Raw genomic sequence first — 14,484 nt, forward strand, 5'->3', positions numbered from 1 at the left:
TGACATATTCCAAATGAAGAGCTCACATGCTTAAAAAAATCTTCTGATGACAGAATCCATTTGAAGTTGGAGCCGTGGCAGTTGCAGGTTCCTCATCCTTGAAGTCTGGGCTTGTGAAAGCTTGACTCATGTTAAAAATATTAGGTCTATGTGAAGTCTGGGATGTTACGAATCTGAATTTTATATCTTGGTGTCTCTTCAAACAGATGTCTTTGATTTTTATGATGCAAGCAGACAAGAAACAGGGGGGAAATCACCATCTTTGCAGTTTCATTGTGTTTTATCAACTGGACTAATATTAGCAGAGTGTTAAAGTCCTGTGTGAAAGTGCAATTACCCTGAACGACATACCTGCACACATGGACTCACTGTCTGTTCATCAATGTGAAAATCCTCGCGTGTCCTTGTCGCCTTGTCTCAACTCTGCACCTGCACCCGTGAGAGCGTGTCGGCAGGCGACAGAGATGGATGATGAACATGATGATATTTGACGTGTGCGAGCGAACTAACTTTCCTTTCTCTCTTTTTCCTTCACACACACTTACTTCAGTTTGGCGTTAACAAAGTCCTGACTAGTAGCAAAAACATTCCTGTGGGTTCCCGCCTTGTGCAAAAACATTGTCAGCCGCCCAGATATGTTAAATACTCCTTTAAATGCCCTCAGTGGAAAATCTCAGTCACGCTGAACCCACAAACCAGCGCAGATCTGGCTCAGTCCTCCTTCACCTCTATAAATCCTCAGGTTTTAAAACCTTCATCTTTCCTTCTTGGGATATTTCCACGCGTTTTCTTCTGCGTGACACTTTCCTGAAGCAAAACAAATAAAACAGAGAAATGCAGGAAATCTCCTGTTTGTCTGGAAACCATCAGTGGTGAAGAAGAGTTTTGTGGTTCTGAGGTTTCCAGAAGAGTGCTGGTAAGTTGTTGAGTCGTCGTCAGTGATGATCAGGAGCTGGATGATTTTCTGCTCTGACTCTCCTCGTGCTGCCTCTAACATGCAGCCTCCCTCTCTGCAGCTCCAGCACTGGGATTTCCTGTGCTCTCTCTCTCTGTGTCTGTTCCCAGGGTCTCTCTCCCTTGCACTGAATTGGCTGTCTCTCGCTCGAGTGCCTTTCATTCTCTCTCCCATTTATTGTACCTTTTTCTCTCTTTTAGTGAATCAATCCTGTTTTCCTTATTTTCCTCATTCCTTCAGTCAGCAGCTCTCGTTCTCTCCTTTTCACCCTCCATCTCTTCAGTCAGATGTTGCCTCGCTCTTTCTCTTTATTCACGTTTTCATGTAAATGTGGTAAAACATGTACATTTCATCAGAGCATCCTGTGTGTCTGGGTGTGAGAATAAGGCAAACAAACTGCTGAAGGAGCTCAATTAAGATCACTTCATATGAAGGAGGGATTAGGGTCAGGTGCTTCAATCAATGGGAGATGTGAGTCTGAGAGGAAGAGAAATCTGGGGCTACAGAGTTTGGACTTCACCAGTCGACCGTCAGGCAGATCGAGCACCATAGTTATCCTCCCCTAGAGTAATCAATCAGCACCCAAGGGTTTAGGAAGCTAAAGGGACTCTAACAGTGACTAAGATCAGTGTTCGTGGCTCCACCATCAGGAGAAAACTGAACAGCAGCAGGAAGCCACAACACTCAATGAACAGTATCATTCAAACTTCAAAAGCTTCTTCACACATGTTCGGTGGACAGTTGAGACCAACGTTGAATTTTGAATTGGAATTATGAGAAGCTTTAAGGACCTGAACCCATCTGTGAATCATGGTGGTGGCACTATAATGATCTGGGTCTGCTTTGTTGCTGCTGGACCATGAATTCTGAGTTGTACCTGCAAATTCCACAGGAAAAAAAAAGGAATTTTTATTTCCAAAAAGTGTCATGCTGCACAACGCAAGGCATTGTACCAAAGAATGTTTTACATCTCATCTTTATCTATATATTAATATTAATAAATGCATTTTACACCTGTTCTGTACATTAATCGATAAAAGAACAAAGATGAATAAATGACATTAAGAAGCAGTTAAATGTATTTTATTTTAAAAATTAAAATGACTTTTAATAAAATACTATGACAGAATTCTTACGACCCAGTCAAAGTCATGGACAATAAGCCGCTCTAACACAACCTCTGTTAGTGACATTACACCTGCTGTAAACTGACTGAAGCTGAGTAAAACTGGATGAAACTGAAATCATTAAGTCTCCTCCAGATTAGCTAGAATCGACCCAGTACTGTAGGTGAGCTTTTATAGTGTAATTAATGTCACCAGTCCTACCACACGGTGTTTGATTCATTATGTGGGTATTGACCCTAAGCTGAGGATTTATGTTCCTGTAGCTAATTGTAATGATAATGTTAATGCTCCATCTACTGTTGAATCACCACCCGTCTCCTGAATCTGCTTTGTATTTGACCACATAAACCAGCGACAACTGTCAGAATCATTGTTGGTTAGTAATCGTTTCATGTTTAAATCATCTTCTGTGCTATTTTTCTGGTGCTGTCGACATTTTTCTTTCATTTCCCTTCAGGTGGATTAAAAACAGCTTTTCCTTTTAGACTCCAGACCAGCTGCTGAGACCTAAGGCCGTCATCAGACACAAAGTATTCAGGAAGATATGAAGCAAAAGCTGTTAAAGGAAAATCACTGTGCCGATGATGAAACATTTCCCCTTTCTTTGTCCATTTTCTTTTGCTGAACCTTTTTTATCTCTGACTCACACACATAACGAACGTTATACGTGTGTTTTCAGACGTAGCCAAATTACTTTGCTTCATTTTGCCATTTCATCTTTTGACATTAACTGTTCACTGTGTAGTAGTAGAGAACAGAGCACTGGAAATAATTATGTACATTTAAAATTTTTGTTGAGCAATTATTCACATTCACAGATGTAACTGAATGTACCACTAATTAAAATAAACTGTGTGTGAAGCGAGTACAATAATAAATGAAACATTAATGTTGAACACACAGGTGATTTTCCTCCTAAGGCTCTAACTATAACACGTCACATATCCGGTTCAGTCATTGTCACTGCCCATTGTGTTAGAGGACAGATCTATTATGAATACTTTACTATGAGGGTCTCCGCACCTCCACCTGTCCAACAACAGCCACGCCCACTTTCACAAAGCTTATTAGTGACTGTCTGTTAAGCTGAACAGCACCATAGTTTTAAAGGTATTTATCATAATGATAAATATGTTTCATAAAACAGTGTGGTAAGACAAGTTTGGACTGTTTAAAGTGAAAAATGCTCAATACGGCAACAGTCTGAAGTATTTGTTTAAATCATATGAATCAAACAGAAATGTGATACCATGTGTTGTTTATTGTGGTAGTTTAAACATTAGGGTTAGTGGGATTTTGGTCTTGATGAATACAAATATTGACATGTCTGCAATAAGCACTTCATTTGCCACAGAGAGATTTTTAAAACAGGGACATAAAATATCGAGTGAGACTGAAATAGTCTGAGACTCTTCCTCACACTCCTTCTTCTTCAGCTCATCATCTTCTCCCTCTCGCTCTCTTCCCTGTGCTCCCTCTCAGTCAGAAGGGTAATTACCGTCTCTCTCGTTCACTCGCCGAGTCTCAGAGTGTCTCTTACACTCTCCATCATTTACTCAGTCTCGCTCTGTTTTTAGCTGACGCTCTTTCAGCCTCTCTCTCCATTTTCCTGTGTTTCCTGCCTCTCTCTGTTTTGCAGCAGCAGCAGGATTTACACTATTAAAAAACCTTTCACACTTTATTGATGGATCAATCTGCCAAGGTCGCGGCCTTGGTCTGTGTGTGTGTGTGTGAGTGTTAGACTGAACATGAAGTTCATTTTCTCCTGGGTTTATTTACACAAATCTGACCTATTCAGCTTATTACTAAACACTGTGCAGCTTTACCGGCAGTGCAGTTACACGTTATGTTAAATGTTACACACATTAGTTTTAAGTAGCATGCACTGTTCAAATCATTCCTCTTTTACAAAGTGATTCATTTGCTCTGTGTTACATTATCTACAGCCTCAGCTGTGCATAAAATCATTTCTGACATTTCCACTTTTTTGCATTAAATGAAAATGCATAAAGAAAAACTGCTGGATGAAAACAGACTTAATAAAAACTATTAGTACAGACATGCTGTTCTTATTGTGGATAGTTTCATCCATGAAATAATAGTAAACTTTTTTAAATCGCTTATTATTTTAATAATGTAGCTCTTACATTAATATATTATGCCCATAAACATTGTTCACTAGTTAATTTAAAAAGATTTAACTAGTCCTTTACTTGTGTTAAGTTGCTGCAGATCTGTTTGGTTTGTTCATTATGTGTTTTGCCCAGTGGAAGAAGTGCTTTCATTATTTATTTAGATAAAAATAGCCATACAACAGTGTACAAAGTCTTATAATAATAATAATAATAATAATAATAATAATAATAATAATAATAACAATAACAATAATAATAATAATAATAATGGTAGTTAGTAAAAGCAACATCTTTGAGTACCAAAAGTAAGTAATATTTATTTAGTACATATTTTATATTTTATATTTTTCAAATATCACATTATTGAATTATTGATGCTCCTATTTGTTCATCACTTTCATGGTAATGGAGCTTTTTTAACAGTGTAGAATATATGTTGTCATGATGTTTTCATCTGGTACTGTATATATATATTATATATTTAAATATATATTCATATATGTATATTTACATATATATATATTTTAACGTATATTTACATATGTACGTCGTTAGATACGGTCTCTAGTGCCGTTTATAAGTAGTTTGGTTTTAAAGTACAGAGCAGAAGCCGGTGAAGTTAACCTCCAGGTGTTTATTGTTCTTATGGGTGATTGGTGGTTGAAGTGTCACCTCGTAGTTCTGAAATGTGATTGGCTGTGGGGCGGGACCTTAACAGCCCTGCTGCAGGTGGAGAAACAGCGGCACGAGGACATGCTCGGAAAGACAGTAGAGACAAAATAGAGACAATAAAGTAGAAAAAGATGCAGTTAGTCATTAGATCTGTTGTTGTTCCACTTCAGTTCACTTCAGTTCACTAATGAACTGTCTGGATTAGCATTAGCACTACAGGCTAACCAGTTAGCTAGCATGAGAAGAGACTCTGCTGACCAGACTCCAGAAGACCAGGACAGAGGTAGACCTGACCTCAGAGTACGGACTAACACTGACACCTGTCGGTCAGGTAGACCTGACCTCAGAGTACGGACTAACACTAACACCTGTCGGTCAGGTAGACCTGACCTCAGAGGACTAACACTAACACCTGTCGGTCAGGTAGACCTGACCTCAGAGTACGGACTAACACTAACACCTGTCGGTCAGGTAGACCTGACCTCAGAGTACGGACTAACACTAACACCTGTCGGTCAGGTAGACCTGACCTCAGAGTACGGACTAACACTGACACCTGTCGGTCAGGTAGACCTGACCTCAGAGGACTAACACTAACACCTGTCGGTCAGGTAGACCTGACCTCAGAGGACTAACACCTGTCGGTCAGGTAGACCTGACCTCAGTGGACTAACACTAACACCTGTCGGTCAGGTAGACCTGACCTCAGAGGACTAACACCTGTCGGTCAGGTAGACCTGACCTCAGTGGACTAACACTAACACCTGTCGGTCAGGTAGACCTGACCTCAGAGTACGGACTAACACTAACACCTGTCGGTCAGGTAGACCTGACCTCAGAGGACTAACACCTGTCGGTCAGGTAGACCTGACCTCAGTGGACTAACACTGACACCTGTCGGTCAGGTAGACCTGACCTCAGAGGACTAACACCTGTCGGTCAGGTAGACCTGACCTCAGTGGACTAACACTAACACCTGTCGGTCAGGTAGACCTGACCTCAGAGTACGGACTAACACTAACACCTGTCGGTCAGGTAGACCTGACCTCAGAGGACTAACACCTGTCGGTCAGGTAGACCTGACCTCAGTGGACTAACACTGGACTAGCTCGGACTCTGACTCTACCTGTATGTGAGTACTCTAACCTTTAACCCTTGAAACCAGTGTTTCAGATTCACTGGTGACCATGTTACCTGAAGACCATCCTGTAGTTCGATGAGGTGCTGGATCAGGAGTAGAGCACATTTAGTGTGTGTGTGTGTGTGTGTGTGTGTGTGTGTGTGTGTGTGTGTGTGTGTGTCTCAGCTTCTCTGGTGTTTGTTACTTCGTCAGAACAAACGCATGTTTATGGTCGTTTGAGTTTTTAAGTGTTGAACTGTTTAAAGTGTTAGAACTGTTAGTCTGGTTCTGAAACCGGCCTTGATCTCGGTCTCTGAGCTCAATAAGTTTTTATGAATGACTTGATGAATGATTTGTTACAGTGTTTATTAAAGATGGGACGTATTCATAGTAGATAGAAGGTAGAAATGTTCTGGTAGATGAAAATGTTCAGTAAGGTGGGAACTTCACCTGAACCTGGTAAAAACTGGCACATGAGGCCGATTTGATCTGTTTACTGGGAGGATTTGATCAAATACAAACCACATATGCTGCTTTGAAGGAATGTTTTAGTTACTTAATGGGTTTCATTTGTTTTAGTTTGTGGTGTTTGATGATCCAGGTTTATTGATTTCCATTACCAGTTCTATTTGCTTGGATTTCTTGGTTTTATAGAGGAATCACAGACGTTGATTAGAGCGGCACTGATCAGTTCCGGCTCAGTCGGTGCTGGAACGCATTAAAGTCACAGTGTAAAAACACGACTCGGATGTCTCAGCCTGATCGTCCAGTCAGTCACGGGCTGATCGATGGGTGCATCTTTAATCCCCACAGCAGTTGATGTATTTGTTCTAGACTTGCAAAGTCTTTGAGTACATGCACTGTATTATTTGAAGCGTTTACCTCAGGTCACATTATGTTTGCATTAATTAAATCTGGTCTTCGAGCCTCTGATGATGTTTCAGGCTGAACATGCTGGTCCAGCTTTAAAGTTGATCTTTATTCTGCAGATGTTTTCTCTGTCCTGTGCACCTCAGTAGTAGGTGAAGTTGTGCCATAAACACCTGCCCTGTGCAACACACTCGATGTATTGTGCAGAAAAATGACCATCAACATTATGAAGGATGGTTTGAACTTGAGGAAAATGGTTTGAAATAGGTGCTGATTGTGTTTACTAGTTATTCTGTGTGGATGAATGAAAGAAGTGTCTCTCCAGGAAAACAGAAACACACTGACCGGCCTTTTTACCATGAAGAGAAGCAATAAACCAGATAAAGAGGTTTGAAGATAATTTGAGACGCAGTAAGTGGACAGCAGAGATAAATATTTAGAGCCAGCAGGAGTGAGAGGAGATAAAGAGGATGAGAAAAATGAAGACGCAGATGTTTGTCCATTATCCATCGCACATAAACAACAAAATCCTCATGCGGAGAAAACACACACATACAGTGAGTGACTAGACAGACTGCAGTTTGACATTAGTGTAACATTAGAGAGGGAAACACGATTCACACGAGCTCCTTATTGAAAGAAACCTTCAGCCCTCAGGTACATGAAGTTCGAACAAACGAGGAAGAAAGAAAAACAAAAGCTGCCGTAAGATTCTGTCACCTGAGCTGTGAGTGATTTATTATTAGAGTAGAATTACTGTCTGTTCTCTGCTTTTATCACCTTCATAGAAAAACTCTGACAGCTGAATGAACATAAACATAAAATGAGTCAAATTAATTTGGTACTTCAGCAGATTTATGATGAACAAGTGGTAATAATGAAGTGCTGGGATACATAACAGGAAAGGTCCCTGAAGATACTCGTTGTTTGTTTTACACAGGTAACTTCCAGCGTTAGTGGTGTGAGGTTTAACTTGACTACCTTATGAAGCTGCTTCAAACTGTCAGGGGGGTCTGCACGCCCCCCCTGACACTTTGGTACATCAGCTTATTGGTGCGCGGTAAAGTTTGGTGTTTATTTACTGTTTTCACACCACAGACAGTTTTATAGCCACTTCTAAGAGATAATATGTCTGAGAAGTTGTCTTATATCATTTAAAGAGTTGTAAATGGCGTCGAGGTCCATTCCTCTTTCTCTGCAGTGATTCTTTAAGCTGAGCAGCAAATCAGTCGTCTCTCTAATTCAACAAGTACCAACTCTATTTCCTCTTCAGACACATCATGAAGTGGTGTGAACAGGATTTCATTCTTTCATTTCCCCCTCCCCAAGACAAATGAAGTCACAATATATATAATATGTTAACGTGTTTTCAGTGAGTTCTCATGCTAATTTAATTTTTTTTAATATGAGGAGTTCATCGCGATAAACAAATAATAATAAGAAGATTAACAGAGAGTTCCAGTCAGAGCTCAAATGTGTGAAATCACTGTTACTTGATAACGGACACATCTGTCCAGTGTTGGACCGGTTCTATCAATGGACGATGTCCAGGGTTGAACCACAGCTCAGAATTATTACAGTCCACACAAGCTGACACTGTTTTCTGGATTCTGTGTGTAATCAGCAGAATCCCTCAGTTCATAAAATACTTTAAAGTCATTAGTACAGCATTTCCGTTATGAGCTGTTTATTTCCTTAACACCACACTGGAAAATGGCTTTTTGCCACATAAGTGTTCCCGGATTTTATGTTACAATCTGAATCGAATTTATTTGTGCAGAATAAAATGCTTTACCAATCAACGCTGTATGAAGAGGCTTTTATGCTGTGACCCCCTCGCGTGGATGCCAGGATGGAGGGAGAAGAGGATCTGTGTGAGAATGATGGACGGTAGGAGAGACTGTTTTTCTTGTTACGTAACTGTGTGTTTATTTATTTAATAGAAGCAAATTTAATACATAACTGCTTTGACTAAATTACACATTTCCTTCACTGTGCTGCCAGTTAAATCTGTCAGTCAGCTGAAATGCTGATGGCACCGTTTAAAACACTCCCCCAGAGACACAACACATATGTTTAAATCTGGACAGTGTGTACATTATCTATGTGTTCCAGGCTTTAAGCCAGTTGGTTTGGGTCTGAGCACACTCTGGAAATGTTGAGCAAATATTTTCCTATTATTTGCAGTTCTTTTTGTTCCATGAATACTATTACTGTGCAGTAACTCTGTTTTCTAGTGTTGTTGAGCCAAAAACAGCACAGGCCCAGTGCAGGACCTCTGCCTGCTCTGGCAACAGCACAGTCGACGTGTACTGTACTAGTAATGTACAGCATCATTTCAAAACAGTCTTCTGACTCTGTTCTCTAAGGATTCACAACCTTGATATCCTAGAGAAGGGAAACTTGGAAACAAGTCTTAAAGGCTCATTTGCCAAATTTCCACAGTGTTTCAGGTCGAGAATGAATGGATTAGGTGAATTATCTTAATGTTAAAGCTCCAGGGCTGTGTGGCCAAATGTTTCTGGTGATAGAAGTGTCTTATTTCGATTGGAACTTTTATCTTTCACCTTGGAGATAAAGTCATATTTGTTGTTACTATTTGCAAATTAAGGAACTTGGCAAAACGAACATGTGGTTTTCACAGTCGGCCTTAATTTGTACCGTCGAGTTTTGAACGTGCAGATATGTGTGATGGTTTTGCCACAAGGATCAAACTGGTCTTAGTTAAGAGGCTCAACATGGAGGAGGTTCTACAGTTTATTTTTTTACGGGAGCATTGAAGTCTGAACTCCAAAACCCAAAATAAAGATTTAAAGCTCACAAATAAGCAAATGGCTGTGGTTGGAGAGATGTTTAGTCCAATCCCCAGGTGACTTGGTTAATTGGAACAGATGGAAAATGAACAGGCTGCAGTTCTACGTCCAGTGTTGCAAAGGTTTTTTTAACCTTCAGATCTTAGCACGTGACTGTAAACTGAGTCCAGAGACCATGTCTCAGGGTTTAGTAACACTCTAATAATAAACTCCTGAGTGCACTGCAGATTTATTAACTTAATGTAAGCAGAGGAATTACCCAGAAAAACAAATTCATTTCTTCACTTGCAGAAACGAATGTGCAAACACACAGTCACTATAAGAGGATGAGTCAACGGCGTTGCAGCAGGAACTGTTAATACTGATCTGACACCACCGAGTCCTTACTAATGCTGGAAGATGTCGCCGCCAGCAGCCTCGACACATTATGTGACAGTGTTATCCACTCGGCTGTCGACTGACTCAGACTCAGAAACACCTGAGCAGCTCCGTGAAAATGTGTAGATGAAGGTAAGTACTGATTGAATGTGTCAGAGCGGGACAGTGAAATGTTTCTCAAACTTTTGTTGTTCACATAAACCAAAGAACAGATTCTATTTGTAGACATGTTGTCTATGAGTTGTTCTATTCCATTCCATGTTTCTTACATACAGACCTTATGTTGTTACTCAGTGAGAGGAGTGGGTACAAGTGTGTTGTCATTTCAAACAAATGTAGGAATAAGTCATGGAAGATCCTGCAGCAGCCACACGCCAGACGGTTTCAGAAACAGGACTTGAGGCCAAATAGGCACTGCTCTTTTTCACAGAGCTAATGCTAATGGTAGCTGTGCACAGTAGAACATCTAGGTGGAGGCACATATAGCAATGGTATGTAGTGTCATAGGAGTTCTTAGAAGGTCATTTAAAAATTAGTTATAGGGCCTTTAAGATTGTAGACTTGTGTTATAGATCATAACTTGTTAGAAATGGATCTGTCTTGTTCTCTAATGGTAATTGATTTGTTAGTCGTGTAGTTGGACCAACTGTTTGTTATCTGTTATTTTTATGTTGTAGTATAGCTTTTTTGGGGGATGGATCCAAATACAGCAGTAGTTGTAACTTGGGAGGAAGCGTGGCTCCATCAGTTTTTTCATCCTAATAACATCATGCTCATTAAACATGATGCGGTACCTCCACCATCACATTTCATATCACTAACCGATTCTCTGTTTCTTTGTGAGCAGAGGATTCACTTTAAGCAGAAATAATGGAGCCACTGAGGAAATTATTTAGTGTGATGAAGGGGAACACTCGAACTCTTATTGTTTCTTTCTGGTCGAGAGAGAAATTTGACTTTAGTTCATCTTGTTCTTCTACGTTCCTGTCGTCCTCCTGTAGACTCACCATATTTCATAATTATATTTGTGCCTGGGTGGTTTTATTGGGAGTTGTAATTGGGCTGGTGTATTGATAGGACGTCTGCATGAGAATTGTTAAACCACAATGAATATTTAATGAAACGGGGAAGAAAATCAATGCACAACAAATTAAAGTTTTAGAGTTAATAATGGAAATTAGCTGAGCCTCCAAACGAAGATCGTCCTGTAAATCAGTAATTAGTATGTTGAGAAAACAAACTCTTGGGAAGGTGACTCACGTCTTCCATTATAAAGCTGTTGTTTGAACTGGATCTCTGTGGATCCGGGTCATTGTTTCCCCAAAGGTGCTTCTCAGCCATCGTGTGTTGTTGGGGACACATGTCAACAGCAGACAGACTGCCTGGGAAGGAAAGAGAGAGGTTGGGATGCAGAAAGGTGATTAAAAACTTTGTAACTAAACAAAATCATGGATGTAGCAGCAACTCACAGCAACTTCTGTGGGTTGCAGTCACCGCCTCATGTTACCTCCAGTGGTGAGAACACAGGCAACGTGCAAAAGTGATCGACAATCAGTCAGAAAGGATGAGGACAGGGAGATGGTCTGTAGCCACCACCTGCAGGACCATTTTCTTTCTAATTATTGTCTGTTCCATTTCCACAACAGCTCTGGTTGTGAAATTGATTCACAATGGACAGGTTCATATCTCAGAAGTGTGATGGACCTGGACTTACATTGATGATTATGTGTTCCCTTTATTTTTGGAGCAGTTTACTTTAGTCTGTTTAAGTGAGTTAAGAAATGAGGTCACTGTGATAGAAGGTCAGGTTGTAACTTCAGTTTATCGCTTGTATAATGATGTTTTACCACACCTCACCACCCGTCTCCTTTTAGATTGTAATTAATTCGTGTTACTACTACTACAGTCTGTTTCATGATACCTTCGGTGCTCAGCAAGAAGGAAATTGGCCTCTATGAAGTGCAGGTGAAGTGGATTGAACTACAGGGAATCTCTACTTCATTTTAATCAACATCTAAGTTTTAAATGTTTCTCAGAGAGGCAGAAAATGAGAAGCTGGATGTTTCCCTGAGATTGCAGACTCGATAAAACACACGAGAGCCCTCACAAGAAGTGGAATAAGGAGGAGTCAAACCACATCTCAGCCAACAATTCACTTTCAAATGCATTTTCAAAATGAAAGTCTGGCTTCTTCAGACAAGGCCATGAAGCAGAAATCCTTCTTCCAAACAGTTCCTCTTATGTAATAATTATAGGAATATACTGTAGACATCTATGTGTGTTTTACAGGAATCAGTCGCCCTCACTTCCCCAGTAATAGCTCACATCTGACACACATCTGTCTGTGTTTTACAACAGTGTGTTCTGTTTTAAACCTACAGCTGTGATTAGTTCTGCATCCATGATGTGGAGATGAGACCCATCGGACTCTCTGCTCTTGTCCTGCTGTGTAACAGATAGATATTGTAGATATTGTCCGTGTCTCTTTATTTTATGTTAGCTGTAGAAAATTGGTTCCTCACAGAGAACTTTAGCAATTTGGCCCATGTTGATGAGTGTAGTTTAGATAGATGTAAAGATAGATGGAGTAAGGATGATGAGGAAGGTGACATGCCTGATTACCCTTCGTGATAAGGTGCTGATGAGGACGAGGTGGATTGTGTTATTGTAAATCTTAGAAGCAGAATGAAGTCGGCAGAGTGATATTTAAAGAACGGTCTCAGCAAACGGATTGGCTCAAGAAACGTGCATAGAAGTAGTTATTCACTAGATGTGGGCCACAAATGAATGAGAGGGAACTTTGACTGCGTGGGAAAGAAGAGGTGATGGGGTAGATTTAGCAGGAATTCCCAACAGAGATTGAGAGGCAAAGGATCTGAGCAGATCTGAATCTGGAGCAAGTAAAGACTTAAATCTTCTGACACGTCTTTAAATCTCATTGTCTGAGCTGAAAACCAGTGTTGAAGCAGATGTGATTTCAACAGGAATGTTTTTATTCTACTGGCAAACACGGACTGTGTTGGTTGTTGTTTATGTGCAGTCTGAGGTCATCAGATGATCAGGAGGATTTCTGACAGGTCAGACATCTTGGTCAACTGTCTGCAGTGTGAGCAGTTTCTGATGTTGTGTTTTACATTTGACTTGACTTAGATATGATATGGTCACAGTTTAAAAACATGCACAAAGATCCAGTTCATTAAAACACAGTCTGTCCAGATTCATACTGATGTCAGCAGATTAGCTTAAGAATACTTAGGTTTGATGGAGCAACATGAAATGTCATCAGGTTCAGTTTTTTAGTGTCTTAACTAAATGTTGTGTGCAGTAGTTGTAGAGAAGTCGCACTCTGGATCAAGCTCGGACTCATTAGATCGACAACAGTCTGACTGAACCTGGCCGCTGACATCTGTCTCAACTGTGTCACTACGGACTAATAGTTTTTTAACTAATGGTGACTAATGCACTGAACTAGAAGAGGCTATCAGTCGGTTTAGAGAATCCTGTGGGATATACAAAGATTGCATAATGGATTAGTTCAATCTCCATCTGTTATCTTTATTTTCTCTGCAATACACAATTCAATTCCATGATTGAGCTTTGAAGATTTTAACTGATTCAACAGGAAAGCTTACAAATCCTGTTTAAGCCCTTTAGCTTCCAAACTATGTAACAGTGCAGCACTTTGTGGGTTCAAGCCAGCAGTGGTCGCATTTGGCTCCTGACCACTCGGTAATGAAGCCTTTGTATCAACTGATTTTTATCCATCACTGTTTTAAATCATACACTGAGCTTTAACAAAAATCAATCACGGTTGTAATGGTACAAATATGAAGCAAATCCTTCGGGAAATTTGGAGGCAAACAGATGCCAAAGAACAGAGGCGGAATAAAAAAATGAGATTAATCTTTGGTACTAAAGACAGTTCCCACTGCAGGGCTGTGTCCAGGAACCAAAGTTCCAGAATTTGGTTTAATCTAAGAAAACTGAACATTTTAGTCGTAGAATCCAGGAACTACATTAACTTCCTCAGCTACGGTGCCAGGACGTGATTCTTGATTCTCATACTTTTATCTGCAAAGATAAACAGAGTTTATTATTTTTAATATTATTTAGGTCAGGTATTAGACAATAAGTGAAACCACAAACATAAGGGCGGCGAAGAGGGAAAACAGCTGAGAGGCAGAAGGTGAACGTTTAATAAAGAGTTTCTCTTCAAACTGTTTATGCCGTCGATCATCAGGGTTTGTTTTGTTAAAACCCAGTTTCTATTCATTTTGACACACCCTCATGCTGCTTTTCATTTTAAATTATTTCATCAGATTCTTAATAAACAGGTTATAATTGTGATTTATTATTATTATTATGATTATTATTATTATTAACTAAATAAATAAATCTAACTTTAGGAAAACTG

The sequence above is a fragment of the Anabas testudineus genome, chromosome 21, assembly GCF_900324465.2.
Source record: "Anabas testudineus chromosome 21, fAnaTes1.2, whole genome shotgun sequence".
Lineage (NCBI taxonomy): Eukaryota > Metazoa > Chordata > Actinopteri > Anabantiformes > Anabantidae > Anabas > Anabas testudineus.